The sequence below is a fragment of the Perna viridis genome, chromosome 11 (genome assembly GCF_037379345.1).
Source record: "Perna viridis isolate PV_CMFRI_1.1 ecotype Kerala chromosome 11, ASM3737934v1, whole genome shotgun sequence".
Lineage (NCBI taxonomy): Eukaryota > Metazoa > Mollusca > Bivalvia > Mytilida > Mytilidae > Perna > Perna viridis.
The window spans coordinates 15312926-15326517 of record NC_142455.1 but is presented as its reverse complement, the minus strand read 5'-3'; the positions used below and the strand labels follow the sequence as shown (position 1 = coordinate 15326517).

The following is a 13592-nucleotide window of genomic DNA, read 5'->3' as shown; positions in this document are numbered from 1 at the left end:
GAGTGGCATAAGTAGAATTATTTTGATATGTTATATACTATACAAAACAAGCAAAACAAACAAACCAAAACAAAAACAATATAAGTTAAAAACAAAACAAAGGAAAAAGAAAACACAAACTTAAAAACAAAACCTAACAAAAAACAAAAACAATTACAAATGTAAAAAGTACAAACCGTGATAGACTTACTGTGACTAATTAATTAAAAGCAGAGGTTGAATTATATTATAATGCAAATGTAACCTGAGAGTGGGCAAAGTTGATTATTGGTATTTTTATAAAGAATAATTATGCCTTTTAGAGTTTGACATTACCATGAACTTATTTTTGTTCATAAACTTATAAAAAATTAGAGGTGGAAAAACATTTTGTTTTTGTTAAAGAAAACTATAAGATCCTTAGTTTCTTCGCATTACTGGATGCGGACCGGGATTTTACTTATGAGGATAGATACAGGCGATCCATTTTGTAGATGACTATTTCATTGGCAGTCATACCACATCTCCTATTTTATACTATAGTCATGTTGGCTGTCAGAATATTCTGTGAGATCGATGTCAAGAACAAGGCAACTGAACAATATTTTGTAATGACATATGTAAGATGTATGAAAGTAAATCACAATTACTTTTTGTTTGCTGTTCTTCCATACCAAAAAATGAAATACACGCATTTCTGTAAATAGATAAAATGACCCCCCCAAAAAAAAACAAAACAAACAAACAAACAAAAAAACTAAAAAAAAGCAAACAAAAAAAAAACAAAACAAAACAAACAAAACAAAACAAAAACAAAAACAAACCAAAACCAAAACAAACAAACAAACAAACAAACAGACAGACAGAAAAACTAACGCTAGAATCCCACACTATTACCCGGCTGCCCTGCAGAGGTTGATGTGATCTTTGCATTTAGATTTTGCATTATCTCCGATCAGCCTATATAATATTATTGCTTATTCATTATAAAATTATTTGTATTCAAATAAGGCGAGTCATAGTAGTTACCCCCACTCCCTCCAAAAAAAAAAGAACTTAAACTGATGTGTACTGTCGTATATATTGTTAAGTTAGGGAGGACTGAAATAAAAAGATATTTAATATTTCAAATACTACTGTTTTAATACGGTAAAAATTAAATCTTTAGACATTAGTAAATGCTATAGGTTCTTTTTTATTTATATCCCGACCCCGTGCAGGTCCGGGTGTTAAAAGAATAGGCCTGCAGCAGCGTTAAGCTTGTCGTAAAAGGCGACTAAATAGTGCTCAGAACCCTAGCCGGGGGCTAGGGTGCTCTGCCCACAGAGCAACTGGGATGTGTGCCCCATGTGGTTGAATGGGGTACCCCTGGCGTGTTACATGCTGGGGTTGTCAGGCTATAATACGAAAAACCTGACCGCAAACCATAGTGGTGCACCGTGTTGGGAAAGATGCCACGTTCCTCGCACATTAAAGAACCCTACTGTGGTATTCTCCCGGAGAAGGAACCATAGGCTCCGCCACAGGAGGCTAAATTGCCCGACCTTACCCACCTCTCCCTATTTCCAGTGGCAATCAAAATTTGTCGACCCCATTGTCCTTCTGTCCTATCCCTTTTTCATTTCATCATCATTTCATGTTCATTTTATCATCAATTTCATGTTCATCGTCTGAATATAGCTGAAATATTGCTGCTCGGACGTTAAACCCCAACAAACAAACAAACAAACATTTATATCCCGCCTGAGTTGTGGTGTTTGGAGTGTCCCAACATAAACAAATTCTTCTTATGTAGCCTTGATTTGTTGAAATTGTGGCCATTTTATTCTAGTTCCTCATGAATATTTCGTTCACTGGGACAAGTAAAGGATCTACAGGTGAAATATGAACCAGGATCATTTATAATATTTTTTGCATGGATACTGAGTGACATTGTAACGAGTGCAATATACATTCTACGAGGAATAATAATTCCAGTATTCATTCAATAACCCTTTTATTGTTTGGCAATATAATGTTGTCTCGTTTAAAATTATCTTTTGTCACCCATAACGTCAAACATTTTAACTATATTTGCACTAACGCAATATAGAAATTTATCGCACGTGACGTTGCATTGCTTTTTTGGGGGAAATTATATTGCTATACAATAATGATAATTATTACTTTAATAATAATGCAAGAAAAAATAAATAAACATAAAAACGTAAAGGGCTCAACTATATTAAAAATTGACGTTAATGTTATTTGTTGATATAAATAATAAAATTGAAACAAAGATTTAATTTGATAAAAAATAATTTCAAATACACCGGGGAAATGATACTTGGCTCTAAATATGAAATATTCAGCCGTTTATTGTCGCGCCTATTGACAGCAGTTTCGTTTCAAAAATCATCAATTTATATTCTTTTTGATTCATAGGGCAAATACGCTAAAGACCAATACAATAAGTATACTAATAAATAATTTAAAGCTGACAAGTATGTAAAGCTCTAGTTATTTATCGATTTGTCCATAATAATAAGACAAAATAAATATAGTTTTGCTCTGCTGTATTCAGCGAATTAAATTCACAAACGGCGCTTACAACAAAGAAGACCAGTATACGATTGGCAATTCAACATGGATGCCAGCGACCCATATAAACTACCAACAAAAAATTCAAATACAAAGGTTAAACACAAAATAAAACGAACAAAAACATAACAAAAACAAAACAACACACACAAAATGGGAAAAAAACATGCTCCTCATCCACCCCCGAAAGAAGTAGAAAAAAAAACGATTTACAAACAAACATTTCACACCTTTTTCATGCCTTGTTTATGGAAAATGTTTTTTTTTTTTTTTAAATACAACAGTTCACGAATAAATCATGTGTTTCCATGTGATAATTATAACTAATACTCTATTTTACCATAGCCCATTGTGGTGTCGTGAGTTATGTGAGATCAACATTAAGTACAAGGCAATGTTAACAGTATTTTGTTAAGACATGAAAAGTTACCTAAAAAAAACCAAACTTTTCGTTGTTATTCGGCAAGACCAAAAGATGAACTACATGAAATTCTGTAAGTGCAAAACAAGGAATAAAACAAACGTAACGAATACGATAAACACCACAATTTTTTTAAACAGAAATCTGTAGCCCATCAACCCTGAAGTAGTTATATATTACCTCTGATTTGTCCCATATAATGTAATTGTAGATTTATCAAAACATGATCAACATGATTTAAAAAAAATAATAATCAAAATATTTATCAACTTAAATGTTCGTTTAGTTAAAAGTACAAAAAAATAACATATTTGGTATAAGTCGATAAAAATAGATTGAAAACTAAGATTTAATTTGATAAAAAGATCAATTCAAATCCATCAAGGAAATAATAGGTGTTTCAAAATTCAATTTGTTCTTTTATTTATAACTTCCTGCATCTCATTATAAAAATACACTTGAGACGTGATTTCAAATTTTGATACAGTTTTTCGAACGTCACAAAGTTATCAGCATTTGTCCAATCGGCAACAAAGTTACCACCAGGAGACTTGCGTTTCCATAGAAGATTGTTGAATTATTAATCACTTTTGTCAGAAATGACCATAGAAATGATTCTTATCAAACAAAGTATTATCTGTTTTAATCACATTTGCTTTTTTAAATTTAAGTTATTTTCGCATTTAGTGTTCAGTGTAAAGTTATGTTCGGTTTAAACACATACTTCAGTAGAACCACTTGAATATTTCTACCAAGGACCACATCATGAATCTCACTTGGAATTTGTTCGTTTGTTTTTTGGCCCTTTTCAGCCGTACTGTAGAAAGTTCGAAGGAAAACAGGTTCTCTATAAAGGAACAAAAAACCTTAGCAGTATCAGAGTCAACTCTGGGAACAGTAGTTACAAAGTCGTTGTTGGGATGTTCCACGCTTTGCAGTACTCGTGCTAATTGTTCGTATGGCATCTATAATTCCAAAAATAGTGAGTGTATGTTGGATGCTGCATTTGATGTGGCATTTGAAAATTCCACCACTAGTACGGTCGTTATAAAATGTGGCAGAAAAGTAAAAGGTATTCATTCAATTTTATTATCTTTTTAAATTAATGTTTGTAGTAGTTTGTTAGCATAAGAACTTCATTTGGAATTTACACGCATGCAAAAAGTAAAGGTTCCAGACAAAATTCAAATTATTCGTTAAGAATATTAGCCAACTTAAATTGAAAGTTTATTTTATCTGCAAATGTTTTAACAATTCATCCCGCTTAAGGATATTTTGCATTCTAAATTGAGACTTTCAATGGGGAGAAGTTTGCAGATTGCCCTAGGCACTGGACTTCCAATCAAGAATTATGTCCGACACTACTCTCTAAGAAGTCATCCCGCATTTGGATATCATCCGTTATCATCATTATGTAAGTCTAGTGACTATATTAATAACATTTAAAAATAAACTTAAAAAATACTTTCCTCTTCAGAAAGGTGTGTTTCCTGATGTTGAAATGCATTCAGTTAGTCAGTAAACAAATAGTTCGTAAACTCATAATATAACTTAATACAGACAATATCTGATGATTTAATTGGATTTCTTCTTATGTACAAACGAAGTGGAAAACCATGTGACAATACAATTTACAGGATGAATATCAAAATGTATTATGTTTTGCTTAAGTATGTCGATAATTTAAGTCTTTTTTTCTATTGTAGAAACTGTAAATATAACAAGTCAAGTTAGTAGCAGACAACGAATACCTTCTTTAAGTACATCATTGCAAGGACGTTACCTGTCTTTCCAAATTAAACCATGTAACGGAATGGTAATTTTTTTTAAAAGTGAAGGAACTAATAAATATTACGTATACATAGGGTTTGACAATGGAAAGAAGTCAGAGTTATATTATTACACACCAAGTAATTTGTTAGAATTTAGTCATGACATGTCCCATGTCCATTGTGACTCCTTCATGGATTTCTGGGTTATGTGGAACGACACTACCATCGAGGTAGGACAAGGAACAACCGCAAATACCAATGTGTTTCTAAGGTACAGTCCAATCACTGTTGTACCTACAATTGATGACATGGAGATAGAATCGGACATACCAGCAGACTGGATATTCAAGCTTGAACAGGTAGGTTTAGAATCAAGGATACAAATACATAAACTGACACGAACACTTGTTTAGACAGGTGATGGAGGAATGTTTGTTTATTTTTCTAGATACGTTATACCAAATAGCATGATTAGCACCAGATCGCACTTATATACCATAATCTCTACTTTCAAATGGATTCCAGTTTAAGTATTAAGAAGTGATTCGTTATGGTCGAAATTGCCTGTCATTATTTGATTCGCAAAATACAGACAAATCGACGCGAATGACCTCATATTACCAAACTAGATTACACAAAATAACCTGATAAGCTCAGGGACAATCGACCAATAAAGCTTGGCATAAAAAGAATAATGTGATGAAAATATCCATTTGTGTTGAAGTTTTACCATAAACTTTAATGCAAATCAAGGGTAACAACAATTTAGATGACAAAGAGAACCGGTATAAAAAGCAATATCTATTTTCCTAGGAAAAAGGCGTATGAGAAATATTCAAACCAGTACACTAGTCTTTTTGATAAACGTAGATATAGATATGTAATTATGTATACACGGCGAAACCGTTGATTATTGCAATGATAAAGAAATTCAACTTAAAAATTTTATGGCTTTGTGGGAAAAACCTTTTATAGTTTGAAATTAACTGGTTGCAGGACTTTCTTTCATGTAAAACTTCTTTTTTTTACAGATAACGTCTTTACATTGAGCCTTACAATTATGAAATATATAATAAAAAAATCACAGAGCAAACTGTTTCTAGAAAAGCAGAGCACGCTTACCCTACCGGTACATCTGGTCCATGCTCCAAATTTTTAGTGGAGTCCGAGTTGCTCATTTACTTTTGTTACTTTGTATGTATGATTTTAGTTACTTTATGGTCTTTGTTGTGTATGTCTGTTTTCCATGTCTGGTCTTTGTCCCTGGATTACATTCTTTTGATTACCGCTATAACCTTGGTTCCCTTTATTACTCTTTTATATATATCTACAGGTATATTTCCTTTTTTAGGACAGCTGTCAATAACTGGGAGTTCAAACAGATGTCTTGATACAGCCAATAGAACCATTTGTGTTTGGATATTTTTTTTACATTTTAAATCTGTAAATGGTTAAAAGTACCTATTTTCCATCCAAATTGGTACAGACATTATGCACGCTATTGCGGTTGTGTTGAAAAAACAAACAAAACAAAACACCGCTATCTAAACTATAAATGACTATTGTAAACAATCAAAACTGTGATTATGTGAAAGCTGTATACTGTTGGAATCATGACGAATAATAAGTTCTGAATATTTGTCACAAATGGTTCTTCTAAATTTTTATAATCAATAAACTTTCCAAAAACCCGTAAAAACGTCAAAATTCCGTATATCAGGTGTAACACAGTGTAGCTTCAAAAAAGCTAAAATAGTGCTTGCGCTATTGCAGAGGGTACGAAATTCGCCAAATTTTGCATGGAAGAATAATTTCATATGTTCTCTTTTTTTAGATAATTATCGAAATTGCGTTAATTATAGGCAAAAAAATATTCAATGCAAAAATGAAAGTGTTGGTGAATGGTCAGATTTCTAAAAGTGTTCAGCAATCAAATTTTATTATTAATGTATGAACTTATTTACACAATATTCTTTTCCTATTTATATTTCCTAAATTCTACGTTTGATAAAATTTTCAGTACAAACAAAAAAGGTACGTCTTTTTGAAAATGTCTAGCGAAATGTCAGATGTCAATATTTTCCGGGTTCGTTGAGAAAATTTCATGCTCCAACGCAATTCTACAATCAATTGACAATTTCTTCAATGAAGTAATGATACTTTGTAATTGTACATACACTTAGGAATAAACATATTTCATTTTTTTAATGGTTTAAACCGTTTAAAACCGATTCGAACCAAATTCGAAAAAAGAAATGTCTAGCGATTATCGAACTTTTTGAACGTTGGGAACGTTTTCCGTCGATCGGAAAAAGGGGAAATAAAGCGGAAATAATTTCCGCTTTAGATAACAAGAACCAGACACTTACAATCGTCTCTGCAATTACAAGCAAAGAACCATAGAACATGCAACTGAAAGAGACATAAAAAAAAAAAAAAAAAAAAAAAAAAAATCAAAATCAAAGGGATATAAAAGGACTAAAAGTATCTGTATTGCGTGTTATTAACAAACTAAAGAATAAACCAAAAAAAAAAAAAAAAAAAGGAATAGAATAATTCTGGTATTTTATAGGTATTTGATTGGAGTGGAATGACTGAAACGCAAAAAAGAGTTGACAGAACTTTAAAACGGTATAGAAAAGCAGAATGTTAATAGATATAAATTAATGCAGAAAAGGGAGTCATAAACATTTTTTTTTGTAATTTGGAAAACGCAAATGAGCAAATGAAATGAAAATCAATGAGCGGTTATCTAATGGGTGTTGATGAAAGCCCGATTTTCTGATGAATAGAGAGCTCTACAAAATTGTCGACAAACGTCGAATTCTGATGTTGCCGAATGTGCCGCAATAGCGTGCGTAACGTCACAGTCTTTTGAATGAAGTAGTTTTATATCCTTCTGTGATATGAAGAATGAGATCCTGGTGTAATTCCTGATTCATATGTAATATTTGAATTAAAAGTAATGCATGTAGATTGATCGATTAGTCTTATTGTGGTTATTGAAACATTATCAATTTAAAACATATTTCGTTTCATTTTATGCATTAAAATCAGTTACACACTAGAACTGTATACACACAGAAAAATTACATCATATATATTAAAAATAATACTACGGTCAATATAAAATTATCAATTTAAATTGGAGTAAATGGAAAGTTTATTTCGTATATTATCGTTATCGTTATTTCAAGTTTGCCTTAGGTTTATGACAGGTCAATGCGATCTGTACTCACCACTTTAGTTCTGTCGTCCGTCGCTGTTGTCCATAATAATATCCTTCTCATATGAAATATTTATTTCTTACATACATACAATAAATAATATGGAAACAAACACAAGAAAAACAGAAAATTTACAAAAACAAAGTAATAAAAAACAAGTTTGCAGCGGTCTCTCTCGGTCATTTCTAAAGCATAATGTTTCCTTCATGTTCATGAAAACATTTGTTGCCTTACAATTAACTTAACTTAGCGTGTGCATAGAAAACAAAGGCAGTGGTGAACCCATGCTCTGTTTACCTTCTGGAGTCCACTTCGGTATCCGCAGAAAAATCACAATGTAATCAAATATTGTAATGCGGACTACCCCCCTCTTTTGTGTTGATTTTACATAGTTTGTAGACATATTTGACAGAAAGGTATTTTGTGTTTATTAACATTTAAATGTTGTTTGTTGTTCACAACTACGGCTAACGCTAATCTTTATTGTTTAAGTGAAGTGACTTGTTACTCGATAGTTTTAGATTCGACGAAATTCGTGAAAGAAGTTTAGCAAACGGAAACCTAGTCCACCTACTGATTTTAAACTGTACGGAAACTTTATGTTACTCCCGTTGTGTGTAATCGAGTTAAAAAGTAATTTCAGTCCATTGTTTTCAATAAAAAGCATGGAAACATTTTATTTTGTCCAACTTCGGTGTTGTTTACTTTTTCATTAGCCGTCACTACCAGCCGTGATGTTTTTAGATAAAATGCACTATTTGGTTAATAACTATTGTTGAAATATAAGGCGCCTCTTGATTGGCTGAGCGGTTGTTATAAAAGTACTGGACAGTGCCGGAAACAAAGAGTCTAGATTACGTCACCCCAAAAGTTCTGAAGTTATCGAGGCGGCGACTTTTAAAATGTCTGAGGTGCTTTCAGAACGCGCAAAAGTTAGTAGTTATAATTGATTAATGTTGTTGTGTTATGAAATCTAGAGTCCTAGATGGTTGATATATGTTTGCTGTGGGGCTAGATTTTACTATTTTATTTCTATTTCTTTAGGTGCAAAACTCCGGTGACAAATTCCGGGTGTAAATTCAAGGAGCAATTTATCGGTGCAAATTCCGGGAGCAAATCCTCGGTGCAAATTCAAGGTGAAATTTATGGGTGCAAATCCCAGGAGCAAATCCTTGGTGCAAATCCTAGGTACAAAATAATGTTGAAATACTGAATAGTAATAGTGTTCATGATCCGTAACTAGCGCAGTATAAATATAATTATTTAAATAGCGATGTATGTCATTGTCCATGTAGACTCATGTCAGAGAAATCGTCATATTAAGTAGTCCGGTAAAGCTGTAAGTTTCCATGTGTAGTTTGTATAGTTTAATATATATATATATATATATATATATATATATATATATATATATATATATATATATATATATATATATATTTATATATATATATATATATATATATGGATTGTAGTGTTCAATATCTAAAGTTGACAAAGTGGTCGTCAGATGTTCGGTCGAAGTTTGAAGTAATGTTAGACCTGTACAAGTACCCAAAGAGCCGAGCTGTTCCGGTCATTTTCTCAACATTATTTGTGATTAATAAAATATTCATATTTCGTTCAACTCTTGTCTTGCTATAGTTCCCTCACTTTTATCCTTTAGCGCATTTTGGTTGGCGAAGTTTGTAACTCGCTAGACCTAATGCCCTATTGAGAAACCATATTATCTCGATCTTGATGTAACGCAGCCTCCTCCGGTGATTTGACTCTAGCACCCGAGGGGCGGCATTACATTTTTGGTGGCAGCGGTGGGATTCGCTCGTTTTTTGGAGTCTGTTTGTTGTTATAACATTTAATATTTGATTAACGAAGGTTGTCATACTTAAATAAAATAGATGATTCCGAAATTTGTTTCGGTCCGAAATCAAATGAAAGGGAAAATAAAGAGGAAACGTTACAAAGTAGCGTAGATTTAGCAGTGAGCAAAACACATGATCGAATGTCTATAGATGAGGGAATGGCTGACGAAACGACTTCTGAAATGAAGGGTCTAATGGAAAAATGTATGTCAGATTTTTCTGATAAAATGCAAGATATGTTGGCAAATTTTCAACATAAACTGAATTCTTCGACTATGAGCACTCCTGCTCGTCCATTTCGGAAAAGATATGATTGTGGGGTAGGGCCATTAGTTTCTAAGGAAACAAATGACAATAACAGTCACTCAGTTACAAATCATAACTCAAATGGCATGGTAGAAATTAATTGCAAAATAAAACCACAAATTTATGACGGTAGTGATGATCTGGATGAGTATTTAACTCAATTCAATTTATTGGCAGAATTGAATGGGTGGAATTCTAGATCAAAAGCGCTATTATTAGCAAGTAGTTTGTCAGGAGGAGGAAGGGCTATTTTAAATGAAATGACAGAGAGCGAGAGACACAATTATGGAAGTTTAGTATCCGTCCTTAAAAACAGATTTGGTTCTGTAAATAGAGCCGAAGTATTCAGAGCTGAATTGCAATCTAGAGTAAGATTTAGAAATGAAACTCTACCAGAATTGGCTCAGACTATAAAAAACTTACACGTCGAGCCTACCCTGGGACATCCGCTTTAGTACGGGGTACTTTAGCGTTAGACTATTTTATAGACGCTATCCCAGAGACAAAAATTAGGCTCCGCTTAAGAGAAGTAGGGCCTAAAACCATAAATGAGGCTGAAAATATCGCGGTACGCCTCGAACTACTCAGACTAGCTGATCGCCAAAAGGGCCGATCCGTTAGCATTGTAGACACAATGACCCAGGGTGATATAAGTCAAATTGATAGTGGGTTAAATCACGACCTCCATGAGTTGAAAGAGGGACTTAAAAAAATGAAATGAGTAACATTAAAAGAAGCCAACATGGGGAGCGGAACGCAAACATTAGACCTTCTCAGCAGAATTGCGGTGCCCAAAATAGAGATTTCAAGCGAAATCAAAACTCTGGGAATTTTCGTAGGCATTTGAATGACCACAGACAAAATGTAAACCAGGCGGAAATAGGACCAATGACGAAGGCACGGGTCAACTTTCGACATCAGTATTAAGGCCCAACACAATCATTTCGAACGTATCAAGGGGCAAGGAAAATGGAAGTTTTGTTCTGTTAAATGTTAATTGATTGTCTGTTCCTACAGTTGTAGATTCCGGAGCTTGTGTTTCTATTTTGAGATTCGATATCTTTGAATCTATTCCGGTCGACAGGAGACCCCAAGTTACGCCTGTCTGAATAAATCTTTTAACTGCGACTGGAGAAGTTTCAAAATTTATTGGTAGTGTACTCTTAGAAGTAAGATTAGGTGGTCGGTTATGTAAACACGAGTTTTTACTGGCTAAAATTAAAGATGCTGCCATTTTAGGTACAGATTTTCTTAAAAAATTTAATGTCGATTTACTTTTTACAAAAGGGTGTTTGAGAGTCGGGAATGAGTTTATTCCCATCTTTACCACACAAGGCGACGAATCGTGTTGTCGCGTGTCAATAGCGGAAAATGTTGAAATTCCGCCATCAAGAGAAATGCTAATAATATGTAGAGCTTTTGGTCCGTTGAAATACGGATCTGTTGGAAATGTTGAAATGAAACAAGACTTTGTCGATAAATCTGGTTTACTGGTTGCACGTGCCGTAGTGAAACACATGGCGAATGATTTTCCTTTGCGTATCGCAAACCTTGGTGACAAACCACTGAAAGTATATAAGAACACAGTAGCAGGTATTTTTGAACTTGTAGAGGTTGAGCAAATAGTGCCTAATGAAAGTTCACAAAATCGCGTGCGTTGTGTAAAAACGATTGAGAAAAAGTTACCAGAACATTTAGTAAATGTTTTAAAGAAAGCCTCTGAAAAACTAGATAAAGAACAGACCGAAAAATTGAACGTATTTTCTAAGTCATCGTCAGATATTGGTTATACGGAGCTCGTTAAACACGAAATAAATACAGGGGACACAAAACAGTCAAATTTAAAGCTTCACCCTGATAAGTGTGTTTTAACACAAACTGAAGTAACCTTTTTAGGCCACAAAGTAACGAAAGACGGTATTAGTACCGATAACTCAAAAATCGACACGGTCCGAGATTGGCCGGTCCCGAGAAACGTAAAAGAAACCCGTAGTTTTGTAGGTTTTTGTTCTTATTATCGACGTTTCGTTAAAGACTTTGCTTCGATTGCAAAACTCCTACACAAATTGATAGATATAGGCACTAAGTTTGCTTGGACTGATGCATGTCAACAAGCTTTCAATACTATGAAAGAACTATTAATAGCCGCACCAGTGCTAGGTTACCCTGAAAATGAAGGGGAATTCATACTAGATTGTGATGCAAATTTCTTTGGGATGGGGGCAGTCCTTTTTCAATTGCAAAATAAAGTTGAGAAACCAATAGCATATTTCAGTAAGACATTTTCCAAGTGTGAAAGAAACTATTGTGTCACTCGAAAAGAGCTATTGGCTATTGTTAAGGCTATCAAAAATTTTCACCATTACTTATACGGTCGAAAATTCACTGTCTGTACCGACCACGGGTCCCTACGGTGATTGATTAATTTTAAGGAACCGGAAGGGCAGCTGGCCCGTTGGATGAAAGTGCTTGGTAGTTATGATTTTACAATTATACATAGGGCAGGTAGAATTCATAGGAATGCCGATGGTCTTAGCCGCCGGTCATGTCCTAACAGTTGCTCACATTGTCTACAAAGGGAGACAAAAGAACATTGCTCAGGAGGATCTGAAATTAAAGCCTACGTTGATAATTCAGATCTAGTACCTTCTAGTGGGCTTAACACTCCGACCGATACCAACAGTGAAAATAATGAAATTAGGAAGTCACAAAATGAGTTCGGAGATATGCACACTGATGCACTTACTATTAATAAGGGCGTGCGTATGTACTCATTTGACAACTCAATGAAAACACAGAACGACTCTGTAAACCAACATGACCCGGTTAGCTCACTGAAAATCGTGAACTCGAATAAAGATAAATCGTTGACAGTTCGTGAAACGTCGCAAGACGTTAACGTCGGTGATTTATCAAAAAGAATCGAGTGTGAGCACGAAACTCGAGTGAATGCTGTGAAAACACGAGGAATGGTGAAGAAAGAATTGATGGAGAGTAAGAATAATTGTAAAAATTCTAAAAATAAGTGGTTGAGCAATAGAGTAGAAATAATGCGCGAACAAGAGAATGACAAAATTTTAAAACTTGTCCGTAATTGGGTAGAGAATTCAGTTAAACCGTTTTGGTCTGATGTCTCAAAATACTGTCCGGAAGTAAAATACTACTGAAATCGTTTGGATTCTTTTGAAATAAAAGAAGGGGTTCTGTATAAAAAGTTTGAAAATGAGCAGGGGGATGAAATTTCCTGGTTGTTAGTAATAACAGAGAGTTTGAAAGTTTCTATTTTGCAACATTTGCATGATAGTGCAATGGATGGTGGTCATCTAGGTGTTAAAAAGACCCTTAGCAAAGTACGAGAGCGATACTTTTGGTTTGGGATAAGAAAGTTTGTTGAGCAATGGTGTCGCAAATGTGACGTTTGCGCGAGTCGCAAATCTACTGGTAG

General features: G+C 34.0%; 1 pseudogene; it reads left to right on the top strand.

The window, feature by feature from the left end:
- Window positions 1-9981: 9981 nt before the first annotated feature.
- On the top strand, window positions 9982-10868 carry LOC148603093 (uncharacterized; annotated as a pseudogene).
- The last annotated feature ends 2724 nt before the right edge of the window (window positions 10869-13592 follow it).